The sequence below is a fragment of the Perca flavescens genome, chromosome 13 (genome assembly GCF_004354835.1).
Source record: "Perca flavescens isolate YP-PL-M2 chromosome 13, PFLA_1.0, whole genome shotgun sequence".
Classification (NCBI taxonomy): domain Eukaryota; kingdom Metazoa; phylum Chordata; class Actinopteri; order Perciformes; family Percidae; genus Perca; species Perca flavescens.
Window position 1 is genome coordinate 31,167,163 of NC_041343.1, and position 15,209 is coordinate 31,182,371.

Here is a 15,209-nt window from a genome sequence, read left to right on the forward strand (position 1 = left end):
AGCGATCTGAACCGGCGCGTCTCAGCTCGACTCCAACCAGCTCATGGTGTCACTGCGACTCAGCTGATATAATGGAGAAGTCAGCTGGTGGAGTCTCCAGATGCTGGTTTTAGAACATTAGGGACGTCTCCTGTTTCTACAGCCAATAGAGAAGTCAGCTGGTAAAGTCAGCTATAAACTTTAGAAATAAAATAATCAATAATCCATTTTATTTTTATGTTACAAACACAGCAGAGTTGTAGACGGAGCCTTAACTAGCGCCCGAAAGCACGGTAACATTATATGTTCAGCCTAGCGGCGTTAGAACAAAGTACTGAATCAGAGAAATTAAACGTGTTTTCGCCGATTCATGGCTAGAAACTACAAAACTACAAACCGTAGCAATCATCTCACTATCACTAATGTTATCCACATTCATATTTAGATGCAACAAATCATATATTCAGCTACAAAGAAAGCCTACAAATTGGAGTTAGGACAGAAGTACAAAGAGTCGTTTCTATGGAGATGATACACTGTCTTGTCTCATTGGTGTTAAACATAGACAGTATATATAAACTGGAGCACCAGACCCCGTGTCTCTGGTCGGAGACCAATGAAGGATACTAGAAGTCTCTTTCCCGGTGCTGGCTGAGTGTTACTGAGCAGCCTCCAACTGAGCTTGAAGACGTAGATGTGACGTGAGCAACGTGTCTGAAAGTGTGAAGTCTTCTGGTAGCTGTGCCGAGAGAAATCTCAATCATTCCCAATCTTACAGAGACGGAGAGTGTAGGTATATGTAAGGAGATAACATAGACACAGGCTAATTACTGATCACTAACATGATAGTTCCATCCATCCATCCATCTTCGTCCGCTTATCCGGTGTCGGGTCGCGGGGGGAGCAGCTCCAGCAGGGGACCCCAAACTTCCCTTTCCCGAGCAACATTAACCAGCTCCGACTGGGGGATCCCGAGGCGTTCCCAGGCCAGGTTGGAGATATAATCCCTCCACCTAGTCCTGGGTCTTCCCCGAGGCCTCCTCCCAGCCGGACGTGCCTGGAACACCTCCCTAGGGAGGCGCCCAGGGGGCATCCTTACCAGATGCCCGAACCACCTCAACTGGCTCCTTTCGACGCAAAGGAGCAGCGGCTCTACTCCGAGCTCCTCACGGATGACTGAGCTTCTCACCCTATCTCTAAGGGAGACGCCAGCCACCCTCCTGAGGAAACCCATTTCAGCCGCTTGTACCCTGGATCTCGTTCTTTCGGTCATGACCCAGCCTTCATGACCATAGGTGAGGGTAGGAACGAAAACTGACCCGGTAGATCGAGAGCTTTGCCTTCTGGCTAAGCTCTCTTTTTCGTCACAACAGTGCGATAGATTGAATGCAATACCGCACCCGCTGCGCCCGATTCTCCGACCAATCTCCCGCTCCATTGTCCCTCACTCGCGAACACAACCCCAAGGTACTTGAACTCCTTCACTTGGGGTAAGGACTCATTCCCTACCTGGAGAAGGCATTCCATCGGTTTCCTGCTGAGAACCATGGCCTCAGATTTAGAGGTGCTGATCCTCATCCCAACCGCTTCACACTCGGGTTGCGAACCGATCCAGTGAGTGCTGAAGGTCGCAGGCCGATGATGCCATCAGGACCACATCATCTGCAAAGAGCAGCGATGAGATCCCCAGCCCACCAAACTGCAACCCCTCCCCACCCCGACCACGCCTCGATATCCTGTCCATAAATACTACAAACAGGATTGGTGACAAAGCGCAGCCCTGGCGGAGGCCAACCCTCACCTGAAAAGAGTCCGACTTACTACCGAGAACCCGGACACAGCTCTCGCTTTGGTTGTACAGAGATTGGATGGCCCTGAGAAGAGACCCCTCACCCCATACTCCCCGCAGCACCTCCCACAGTATCTCCCGGGGACCCGGTCATACGCCTTCTCCAAATCCACAAAACACATGTAGACCGGTTGGGCATACTCCCAGGCTCCCTCCAGGATCCTTGCGAGTGAAGAGCTGGTCCGTTGTTCCACGACCAGGACGGAATCCGCATTGTTCCTCCTCAACCCGAGGTTCGACTATTGGCGAACCCTCCTTTCCAGCACCTTGGAGTAGACTTTACCAGGGAGGCTGAGAAGTGTGATACCCCTATAATTGGCACACACCCTCTGGTCCCCTTTTAAAAAGGGGAACCACCACCCCAGTCTGCCACTCCTTTGGCACCGTCCCAGACTTCCACGCAATGTTGAAAAGGCGTGTCAACCAGGACAGCCCCTCCACACCCAGAGCCTTGAGCATTTCTGGACGGATCTCATCAATCCCGGGGCTTTTCCACTGTGTAGTTGTTTGACTACATCAGTGACTTCCGCCTGGGAAATCGACGACAATCCCCCATTATCCTCCAGCTCTGCCTCTAACATAGAGGGCGATTAGTCGGATTCAGGAGTTCCTCAAAGTGCTCCTTCCACCGCCCTATTACCTCCTCAGTTGAGGTCAACAGTGTCCCATCCTTACTGTACACAGCTTGGATGGTTCCCTTCCCCCTCCTGAGGTGGCGAACAGTTTTCCAGAAGCACTTTGGTGCCGACCGAAAGTCCTTCTCCATGTCTTCTCCAAACTTCTCCCACACCCGCTGCTTTGCCTCTTTCACGGCAGAGGCTGCAGCCCTTCGGGCCCTTCGGTACCCTGCAACTGCCTCCGGAGTCCTCCGGGATAACATATCCCGGAAAGACTCCTTCTTCAGTCGGACGGCTTCCCTGACCACCGTTGTCCACCACGGTGTTCGTGGGTTACCGCCCCTTGAGGCACCTAAGACCCTAAGACCACAGCTCCTCGCTGCAGCTTCAGCAATGGAAACTTTGAACATTGTCCACTCGGGTTCAATGCCCCAGCCTCCACAGGGATGCACGAAAAGCTCCGCCGGAGGTGTGAGTTGAAAGTCTGTTGGACAGGGGCCTCCTCCAGACGTTCCCAATTTACCCGCACTACACGTTTGGGCTTACCAGGTCTGTCCAGAGTCTTCCCCCACCCTCTGACCCAACTCACCACCAGATGGTGATCGGTTGACAGCTCTGCCCCTCTCTTCACCCGAAGTGTCCAAAACATACGGCCTCAGATCAGATGAAACGATTATGAAATCGATCATTGACCTTCGGCCTAGGGTGCTCTGGTACCAGGTACACTTATGAGCATCCCTATGTTCGAACATGGTGTTCGTTATAGACAATCCATGACTAGCACAGAAGTCCAACAACAAACAACCACTCTGGTTTAGATCAGGGAGGCCGTTCCTCCCAATCTCCAGGTGTCTCCATCATTGCCCACGTGTGCGTTGAAGTCCCCCCAGCAGAACAATGGAGTCCCCCACTGGAGCCCCATGCAGGACTCCAGTCAAGGTCTCCAAGAAGGCCGAATACTCCGAACTCCTGTTTGGTGCATATGCACAAACAACAGTCAGAGTTTTCCCCCCCACAACCCGCAGGCGTAGGGAGGCGACCCTCTCGTCCACCGGGGTAAACTCCAACACAGCGGCGCTCAGCCGGGGGCTTGTGAGTATCCCCACACCCGCCCGGCGCCTCACACCCTGGGCAACTCCGGAGAAGAAAAGAGTCCAACCCCTATCCAGGAGTATGGTTCCAGAACCGAGACTGTGCGTAGAGGTAAGCCCCACCAGATCTACCCGGTAGCGCTCCACCTCCCGCACCAGTTCCGGCTCCTTCCCCCACAGAGAGGTGACGTTCCACGTCCCCAGAGCCAGCGTCTGCTGCCCGGGTCTGGTCCGTCGAGGCCCCTGACCTTCACTGCCACCCATGTGGCATCGCACCCGACCCCAACGGTTCCTCCCACAGGTGGTGGGCCCATGATAGTTAACATTAGTAATTAAACCTAAACAGTTAATGTAAGTCCAAACTGCCTGTGAGCTTCTCCTGTACTATACGGTAATTCCTCTACTGTGTGACAGTAAGTCTCGTGGTTATGACCCAATCGTTAGCCTATTTTTATAAAAGCGTCTGCTACGGAGCCATAACGTGAGCTACAAGGTAATGGAGCCTTTTATACATTGTCGTGTTTCTTTAGAAATAAACAATGGACAAATAGTCTTTAAACGCTTCAGATGTAAAGTTATTCTCTGTCAAAGTGACGTCAAAATGAATGGGAGTCAATGGGATGCTAACGGTAACATGCTACGCTTGCCAGACGCTCGCTTACCCCCCTGGTGTTAACTGGCAGCTTTCTGAACGCTGCAGAACAGCTCGTTGCAAGTACTCTGGTCTGAACTCAACTGGACTTAAAAGATCACACTGAATAAACTTATAACTCATCTATTCAAAAACATTTATTATGGACTGCCTCCATCTCGGTTACATACACTTGTGGTAGATGACTGAAGAGACACAAGCCTCAAGGCCAAAGTAAATGAAAACATAAGTGTATTAATTATATCAGATTTCAATGAGATTGGGTATAGATTTTTCCTCACTCTGATGGCTAGTTCAAAGGCACAGTTTCTGAATACAGGCTGTGTGCATTTCTCTGTGGATTGGGCCCTTTGATACTTTCATAATATTTATAAAAAAAATACATTAAAATAAAAAAATACTGTTTTACATTATAATCCTATAACGAGTAAACCATGTTTACAAAAAAGTCGTGAGCGCTTTTTTAAACATTGTTTTTCTGTAGCTCGGGGCATCTTTTGAAGTTGAAAAAAGTTCAAGTTTTCTCTAGCTTGCTCCACCACTTTGTTCATCTAATGTTAGCACTTCTCTCTCTTTCTTTCTCTCTCTGTTCTTTCTGTAGCTCGCTCCACCACTTTGTTCATCTAATGTTTCCCCAACTAGACGGGCCCACAATGTTAGCGTCCCAACAATACATTAAATGTAAAGAAAGTACAACAATATTAAACATGAACACAACAAGGCTGAAATACAAAGGCAAAATTACCGCATGCGCCTCTTGAACTGTGCATAATCTTAGTTTGAAGCCATACATGTTTCTCTGCAGCCACGTTTTCTCTCTCTCTCTTCCTTCAACCCACAATGCAACAGGTGTGGCCTTCACTAAACTCTGGTCATTTGACCTCCACATCAAAAATGGCATTTGTAATACAGAACAATAACATTTAAACCAACTTATTTTTATTTAAAGTAAAATATTTTTGTACAATTTTAAATTAAACATTGTTTATGTTTTTAATATGAAATTATCAAAAAATATAGACTACGAAAGCAAATCTCTATAACACTGTCCCTCAGACAGTTACACCGGGAGACGGCCGCGGGGAACACGCGACAATAACGGGACGGTTAACGGGGAAACAAAACGCCACACGCGGGACACGATCCCCGGCCTCCAGGGTGAAAGTCCTGAATCCACCCCCCCAACCAACCTCCTTATGTGGATTTTCGGCATTTCATAATACTCGCTACCCATCCTGATCTGGCGAGCTCCAGTTTTCCACTCGCAGATCAGTCTGGCATCTTGAGATAGAGAAAATTTGGAGCCGCTCGCCAAACGACCGGGCCAATCAGCGTTGGTTTTGAGGTGGGTTAGGTGGTGATAGACAGATGGTTTATCCAATCAGCTAACCAGGATTTTCAGACAGCGGTCCGGGAACCTGAAATAGTGTCTTTTATTCCTAAATTCTCGTTACACAAACGGCAAATATCCTTCACCGACATGTTGCTAGCTTGCTGAGCTAACGAGCTATGCTTTGCCTGCAGCAGCAGGGGTAGCCTGGCTTGTGGTTGTATTTTCATTCGCTTCGTGGATCTGATTGGTTGATTTGGCCCGTCTATCATAGAGATGGTCCGATACCGATAACAGTATCGGTATCGGCTCCGATACTGCCTAAAACGCTGGTATCGGTATCGGGAAGTACTGGAGTTTATGCACCGATCCGATAAAACGTAATAAAGCCCAAAAGAAAATCTACGTTAAAGTAGTTTATTTATGTTCTTCTTCCGTTATAACTGACTGTCAAACTGGAGAATAAAAGAAAGTTCAGTGGCGTTCATTGTTTGTGTTTGTTCATGTTTCACAAAGATAGAAATCATATCACATCCATACAGAGATAGTAGTATACAGCTGTTAAAACATAATAAAATATATGACACACTGTTATCGGATCGGTACTCAGTATCGGGCGATACACAAATTCAGGTATGGGAATCGGTATCGGGAAGCAAAAAATGGTATCGGGTCATCTCTAGTCTATCACCAACATAGGTGATAGACAGATGGTTGATCCAATAAGCTAACCAGTATTTTCACCCCTTCCCAAAAGTTCTCCAACGGAAAGTTCCCAGATCAATATGCCGAGCAAATGTGAAGCGATCCATCTGGCGGAGTCAGGTTACCGTAGACGTGCTGTGACCACGACATATGCTTCCCATTTAAATACATTAGTTTACATTTTCGTGCTGGCCACCACGAAACAAACAACAAAAAACATCCCCGTGAACACGAATCAATAGATTAAATAACGTGACCATTTTCACGAACTGCCGTGAGACTAGGTTGGACCTTCTCTGGTCGTATCAGAGGGGAGGAACGACCTACAGATATGGTCGATTGGTTCGGAGGACTTGTTGCTATTGTGTAAAGAAAGCACTGTCTTCCACTGCAGAATTACTGCAGAATACATAAACATTGTACAGCTTTGCCCTTTTATTTTCTTTACAAATGTGTAGTTTTCAGAATTGATTGTGACAGCTTTATCTCTGTCCTCACTGCCTGCGGTCTTCCCTCGGAGCAGATTTATACTTTATTGTTTCTCAGTCTCTCTGCATCTGTCTGTCTCCGTCAGAGCAGATGTGTCTTTATCGTTGAATAACCGAGGTAAATGGATTAGACCTGGAGAGCACAAAATTGGTTTCTTTTCTGTAATTTTTGGCAGTTTCCTGTCTGCTTTTCATCCATCTGCTGTGATTTTTACTGGCGGTACTTTTCCAGAACTCTTTGCAAACCTTCACAACAACTTCATTACATGTCATTTAGCTGACGCTTTTATCCAAAGCAACTGACAATTTCTATATATGTCAGAGGTCACACGCCTCAGGAGCAACTAGGGGTTAAGTGTCTTTCTCAGGGACACATTGGTTGATGCATCGCAATGGGAATTGACCCAGGTCTCCCACACCAAAAGCATGTGTCATATCCACTACACCATCACCACCCACTACATATAACTATTATATTAGTAAACGTAACGTCTCTTTCACATTATCCAGTGACTGAACTATCTGGGTGCATTTGGAGATGCATGATGAAGTTATCTCGGTGCCACACACCTGTAATAAACCTGCTGCCTTGAAAATCAAAGTTCACTCAACTTGAAAACTGCCTTTGTTTCAACTTAGAAATTAAAGTTAATGATTTTGATGTAACTACAGTGTTCTAGTTTTGTTAAAGTTGTTCTTTTAGTTGATTTAACTTTTTATTACTTGGTTTAACTTCATACTTTAAGTTAAAACAAATCATTTATTTTCTTTAATAATGCAAGAAACCTTCCTTGCCTAGTATAACACACATACCTTTCTGCTTTATTTCAACTCACAGTTTCAAATTAAAACAACATAACCACATTTATAGCGGAGATAGCGTGGGTGAAATGAATTCATAAAGTTACATTTGTATTTCGAACAAACTGCAAACCTTTTCAGCAAATTTTAACACAACTCTGTTTACCGCCTTGCATCATGGGAATTGGCCAGCCAATGAACCAGTTGCAGTCCTGACTGCAGTTGGTTGATAAATTAACTTACATACCTAAGTTCAGTCAACACATACATTTTTTTAAATAGTCGACCCAACGCATAAATGCAAGTTTAACTTTCAAAAACTCATAAAGCTCGTTCAGTTAAAAATAAGAAATAAGTGGACATAACTAAATGGGTCTGTAATATTTTACAGTGTAGCTTGGTTGATGCATCTTTTGTTCAGTTCCCCAAGGTCTTTGTGTGTGTGTGTGTGTGCGTGCATGCGTGTGTGTGCGTGCGTGCACAGTTATGTGAGTTCATTATCTATTTTCTCACTGGTAAGTTTAGGACAGATATGATTTGTTTCATCCAACATGTCCTCAAACCGATTGTTTGCTAATGAGTCCCTAAACGTCACATGGCCGTTCCCAAGGCGTAACTTTCGGTTCAACATTGGGGGCTGTTGAGATCTCCAACTATCTAAAAAGTCTAAAATCAAAAAAAAAAAAAAAAAACGGAAAGAAACTTGATAAAAGAGACAAAAACGTCAAAAAACGTTGAAAATAGAGGCAAAACTTCGGAAAAATGATTATTGGGGGTAAATTACCCCGTAAATAACCTTACATTACATTACGATTCAGAAATTGAGCCGAGTCTTCCTGCAGGCTTTCTATACCACGCTAGAATGGCTTGAAACAAGGTAACCAGGGCATTTTTTACACAAAAAATGTTAAAGAGTCCACGGTAGAACTTCAGACATTACCACAAAGTCATGAAATACGTGTGCCAGGGCACCTTTAATGGTCCCATGAAAAACGTTTGGTCACCCTAGTCTCAGTCTTATAAAAGTCTGTTCAAAGTCTTCTTGTCACTTAAAATCACAGCTATACGTAATCCTGTCGAAGGATTTGTCAATAATGTAAAAAGTTCATGTGTTTGTGATAATCTTACTGTTTTCCGTTGTTTTCATGAGTCAAACCGCTCCACCAGCGTGGCTCTTCAACACTGAATATAATCTGTCACATTTAGTCGACCTGTGCTCAGAGGCCAAGCAGATTCAGATTGTGTTGTCATGGTGTTGAGACGGTTCATCAGATCCCCATCTAGAAATGATCTCTACACAGAGCGGACCTGTTTGTCCTTTTGCGTTCTGCAGAGTGTCAGAAAATGAGACAGTGGTGGAAATTTCCCATTCCCTCGCTGTGACAGGCAGGATAATTGGCTTTCAGTCACATTTACTCTGCTGGAAAAGCAGGTGCTTCTATAGGTATTTGATTTTTCAAAAAAGTGCTGTGTCACATCTGCTGAACACGACGCAACGCTGAGGAAGATAATGTGACTGGGGATGGATCTGAGTGTTTTTAAAGGCTCAGGGCTTCCATATTCTCAATTATCTCGTCACTTAATAGGTGGCCGTCATGTAGCCTGGTATGTATAGCTGGATACATGGTTAAACCTCATTGGCTCTTACCAGTGTATCTCCGTGTGTACTTTGTCCACAACAATCCCACCAATAGGTCCCAAAACGTCCCAGTTAGAGAGAAGATGCCCTAAACATATTCTTTGTTAATCTTAAAGGTCCCATGACATGGTGCTCTTTGGATGCTTTTATATAGGCCTTAGTGGTCCCCTAATACTGTATCTGAAGTCTCTTTTATATAGGCCTTAGTGGTCCCCTAATACTGTATCTGAAGTCTCTTTTATATAGACCTTAGTGGTCCCCTAATACTGTATCTGAAGTCTCTTTTATATAGACCTTAGTGGTCCCCTAATACTGTATCTGAAATCTCTTTTATATAGACCTTAGTGGTCCCCTAATACTGTATCTGAAGTCTCTTTTATATAGACCTTAGTGGTCCCCTAATACTGTATCTGAAGTCTCTTTTATATAGACCTTAGTGGTCCCCTAATACTGTATCTGAAGTCTCTTTTATATGGACCTTAGTGGTCCCCTAATACTGTATCTGAAGTCTCTTTTATATGGACCTTAGTGGTCCCCTAATACTGTATCTGAAGTCTCTTTTATATAGGCCTTAGTGGTCCCCTAATACTGTATCTGAAGTCTCTTTTATATAGGCCTCAGTGGGCAGCTAATACTGTATCTGAAGTCTTTTTAATATAGACCTTAGTGGGCAGCTAATACTGTATCTGAAGTCTCTTTTATATAGGCCTTAGTGGTCCCCTAATACTGTATCTGAAGTCTGTTTCCCGAAATTTAGCCTTGGTGCAGAATTACAGCTCTTGTCTCTCTCTCTCTCTCATTGGTGGGCCAAATTCGCTGTGCGGGCAAAGCAGAGAAAGGGGAGGTAACCTTGCTCCTTATGACCTCATAAGGAGAAGATTCCTGATTGGCCTATCTGAGCTTTCATTTTCTCAAAGGCAGAGCAGGATACCCAGGGCTCGGTTTACACCTATCACCATTTCTAGCCACTGGGGGACCATAGGCAGGCTGGGGGGGGAACTCATATTAATGTTAAAAAAAAAAACTCATAAAGTGACATTTTCATGCTGTGGGACCTTTAACAATCATTCCCTGAAAAAACCAAGCAGGCCTGCCTCCAAATTTTCTTCCAAACCTGCCAATTTCTTTAGCGTGTAGCTTGCTAGCTCAAAGTTTGTTGTTTAATTTTTTCAGAAAAGAACGTAGTTTGAGAACGGCAACACACAGAGCTGCTTGCAAAATCGACCACTACGGGCGTTTTCTGGGTGAGCGCGGTCTGTATTTGGAGGATACACAATGTTAACAGCGGCAACGGTCAAAAGACCAGACACAGGATAGGCTGACGCCGACTGTCGCTAATTTGCATCAAACCCCTTCCATTCCGACTGAAGGCGAGATAGCGTATGTATTCCCCCCAATGCTGGTTTGTTTACATGCGATACATACCTAGGAACCTTTTGCATGCACTGGTTTCTCGTAGGACCGGTCGGAGTGGGAGATACATCCGGTTCACGGAAGCGAAATTAACCCTAACCCTACAACTAACCATACCCCTAAACCTAATCCTACCCCTAAACCTAACCCTACCCCTAAACCTAATCCTACCGCTAAACCTAACCCTACCCCTAAACCTAACCATACCCCTAAACCTAACCCTACCCCTAAACCTAACCATACCCCTAAACCTAACCCTACCCCTAAACCTAACCATACCCCTAAACCTAACCCTACCCCTGACCCTAAAGAAACTACTGTCAATGTTAGGGAGTAGGAGAGTGTTTTCTTTCTTGCCGTTGTAAAGATCCATGTATTTGTCATTTACAGTTTAGAAGTTCTAACAACTTTGTGACATGAATGAAATCTACTATGTGTTTTATTAATTTTACCATTTTGTAAAGAATTTTACCATAATGCCTGTTGTCGCTAATTTGCATCATACCTAAATTTATATCTATTCCATATGCTATAGACCAGTGGTTCCCAACCTTTTTTCCTTGGCGCCCCCCCTACTCATGCCTAAGAAAAGCCGCCCCCCCCCCCCAAAAAAGAAGTTGAGGTAACTCTGGAAATAGAGCCTTACTTTCTTTTTTGATACAGAGCAGTTATCAGCACTGTGACGTTTCTCCGCCATGTTTCATTCATAAAATAGTGATGCCGTGGCAGCAGGAAAAACGAGGATACAACAGAATATATAGTTTTTATACAGACTTTTGTATACATTATATATTCTAGTGTATTATCATAATTTGTTTAACATGTGCAAATTTTTTTTTTTTACCTCAACCTCAAACCAGATAAAGACTCGCGCCCCCCCTGTGATCTTTGCCGCCCCCCCTGGGGGTGCCCGGACCCCAGGTTGGGAACCACTGCTATAGACAAATTAACAATCTCAACTTAATTTAGCATCAGCTTGGAGCCAGAAACACACATAATATTTTGTTTATATAATTGTGAATAAATTCAGGCGTCAAGGGGCTAAACATCTAAATTAAAAGATGTTCCTTGTCTTGAACCAATATCTCCAAAAAGCAGCGATTATCTACTTTTTACCCTGCATCTAAAACTACATGCACTTTCCCACTGCGCTACAACCTGAATCAATTTGGTTGACAGCCTTTCTATCTTTCCTCCTATCCCTTCTTTACAGGATATCTCCACTCGCGGAGAGGCTGCTAATTCAATCCGTAATCGTTTCGTCAACGGGAACTTTCCCTGCCCAGAGCTCTTTGATATCGCCTCTCTTGTCACCTCCTGTGTGTCAACCCCCTTTTTTCCTTCTTCACCCTTTCTTAATTTATGACTTTAGTCATCTCTGTGACTGATGGAGCTAAAACACACTTTCACTAAATGTTAATCTCATAACCATTTCATCCGACAGCGCACGAGCTGCGACAGCTTTTAGCCGGCAGTGATTTATTCATTGGCTTTAGTAATATTGCTCTTCGGCGTGGCCCATTTCCTTGACTCTCGTGGGCTGTCGTATAACGCTCAACTTGTCGAGAGAGAGAGAGGTGCCGGGACAACTTTGAATACATTGGGAGACCACTTTGCATGTTATTGCCTCTTAGAGGCATTTCCCCCGTGATATAAACCTCTAAATTGCAAAGTGAAAAAGCCGTTAATGTTTCGGCGCTCCATCATCGGCCACTTTGAAAGTCAATCACTCCGCACGCGATCGGTATTCCTGTCCACTCGTAAGCCGGACATGTGGGAGAATAGACACGAGGCTATTACGTTTTCAACCAGCGCCTTTCCAAGATACCCATTAAAGAGTCTTTATTAAGCCCAGGAACATTACCAACAAAAAAAATGTAATGCAATTGTCTTTACTCCCTTTAGTATTTGCTTTTATTATGGCGTGCTCTCTCTCTCTCTCCATCTTTCCCTCCCGTCCCTTGTGTATTACGTCCTCGCAGCTATTAGGGCCGAGCACACAAGAGCAAATATCACATTAGACGAATGACAGCAAACAAAGAGCATCATTAGTAAGGAGGCCTAATACACACACGGCTTTGCATTTAAGTGGGCTTTTAAAGCTTTCTCTCGCTCTCTGGATTTGCTGACCGGCTGCTTTCCCTAAATTGGCTCTAACAGCTCATACGATAATGTGGCCAGTCCAGTCCGCGGTAACAGCCTCTCTATAGCTTTCTGGTTTCAGGCTTTACACAAGATTTTGGAATCTGGCTGCAGGGATTGGCTCCCTTTTTAAGTCACAACAGCATCAGAATATGACAATATTCCGAATTGGATATGGGTCTTGTAAAGTTTAACACCATATCTATCTATTATATATATAAATATATATATATATATATATATATATATATATATACACTACCGGTCAAAAGTTTGGGGTCACTTAGAAATTTCCATTCCACTCCATTCCAGACAGAATACCAGCTGAGATCAGTTGTATTGTTTTTTTAATCAGAACAGCAGTTTTCAGATTACATTATGTGCTTATATAATTGCTAAAGGGTTCTCAACTGTTGTAGAAAGAAGTGGCTGAAGAAATGCTTGAAATTCATGTTTTTTGGTCTAAACGTCATACTCAAATTAAAAGTGGTACAGCTCCCATATACTTTGACACTCAGGGGTGTGCCTGATATCATTGGAAAGGAAACATTCTCAAGTTTCTGTTACAAGTGTCAGGGTGATTCTAGGCCTTACTGACACAGAGTTACAGAGGCAAGAATGGAGATTTTTTATTTCTGTCCAAGTTATAAATCTGTAAAATTATTAAAATACACTGCTGTAAACACATCTGACAGGTGACAGACAACACAGCATTAGCCACGTCTCAGGTTACTACAGAAAAAAATTCAGAAGCTAAAAGACTCAAAAATGGATTTTATATGAATTCTTTTCTACAAATATGTCTGTGCGTTTTTTTATTTCTATTTGAAAAGTGCAAATAAACAAGCCAAAAAACTACAAAATACAACACTTCTCAAATACACAAACAAACCCACATCAATCACCTTTCCAATGATATCAGGCACACCCCTGAGTGTCAAAGTATATGGGAGCTGTACCACTTTTAATTTGGGTATGACGTTTAGACCAAAAAGCATGAATTTCAAGTGTTTCTTCAGACACTTCTTTCTACAACAGTCGAGAACCCTTTTGCAATTATGTAAGCACATAATGTAATCTGAAAACTGCTGCCCTGGTTAAAAAAAACAATACAACTGATCTCAGCAGGTATTGTGTCTGGAATGGAGTGGAATGGAAATTTCTAAGTGACCCCAAACTTTTGACCGGTAGTGTATATATATATATATATATATATATATATATACAGTACAGGCCAAAAGTTTGGACACACCTTCTCATTCAATGCGTTTCCTTTTTATTTTCATGACTATTTACATTGTAGATTCTCACTGAAGGCATCAAAACTATGAATGAACACATATGGAATTATGTACTTAACAAAAAAAGTGTGAAATAACTGAAAACATGTCTTATATTTTAGATTCTTCAAAGTAGCCACCCTTTGCTTTTTTATTAATAAGGGAAAAACTTCCACTAATTAACCCTGACAAAGCACACCTGTGAAGGTAAAACCATTTCAGGTGACTACCTCATGAAGCTCATTGAGAGAACACCAAGGGTTTGCAGAGTTATCAAAAAAAGCAAAGGGTGGCTACTGGCATGAAGCCAATCAACATTCTTTCATTAATGATTATTTCCATTGAATTTTGGGTGGTTTTTAACATTTTTAGCATTTAAAATATGGTTTTAAAACCATAAGACTTTGACATAAACCAGTCTGTGATTCACTCAACATCCTCTGATCTTAACTATGAGTCATCATAATTTCTGCTTTTTTTTAAACTCAAAATGTAGGTATAACGTCATTTAAATTAGGTCTATTGACCATGAATAAAAGAAAGCGTTGAAAAAAAAAAAGTGACAAAATCATCAAAAATAGCAACAAAAATGTCTGGGAAATATTCTCTTTTTGTTGATAAAAACGCTGAAAAAAAAAATGCAAAAAGCGAAAAAAAAAAAAAAAAAAAGGCCAAAAAAGTGTCAAAAACTTTGCTAAAAGTCTCTAAGAAAGGTCATAAAAAATGTCGCTAAAAGCACACACACACACACAGACAGACAAAAACAGTCTATCACACACACACACACACACAGTCTCACACACACACAGACAAAAAACACACACACACACACACACACACACACACACACACACACACAGTCACAGTCACACATACACAGACAAAAACACAGTCTAGCACACACACACAGACAAAAAACACACACACAGTCACACAGACAAAAACAGTCTCACACACACACACACAGACAAAAAACACACACACAGTCACACACACACAGTCACACATATACAGACAAAAACACAGTCTAGCACACACACACAGACAAAAAACACACACACAGTCACACAGACAAAAACAGGCTATGACACACAAACACACACACACACACACACACACAAAAACAGTCTACACACACACACACACACACACACACACACACACACACACACTCTCTCTCTCTCTCTCTCACACACTCTTCTCTCTTGTATTACATGCATTAA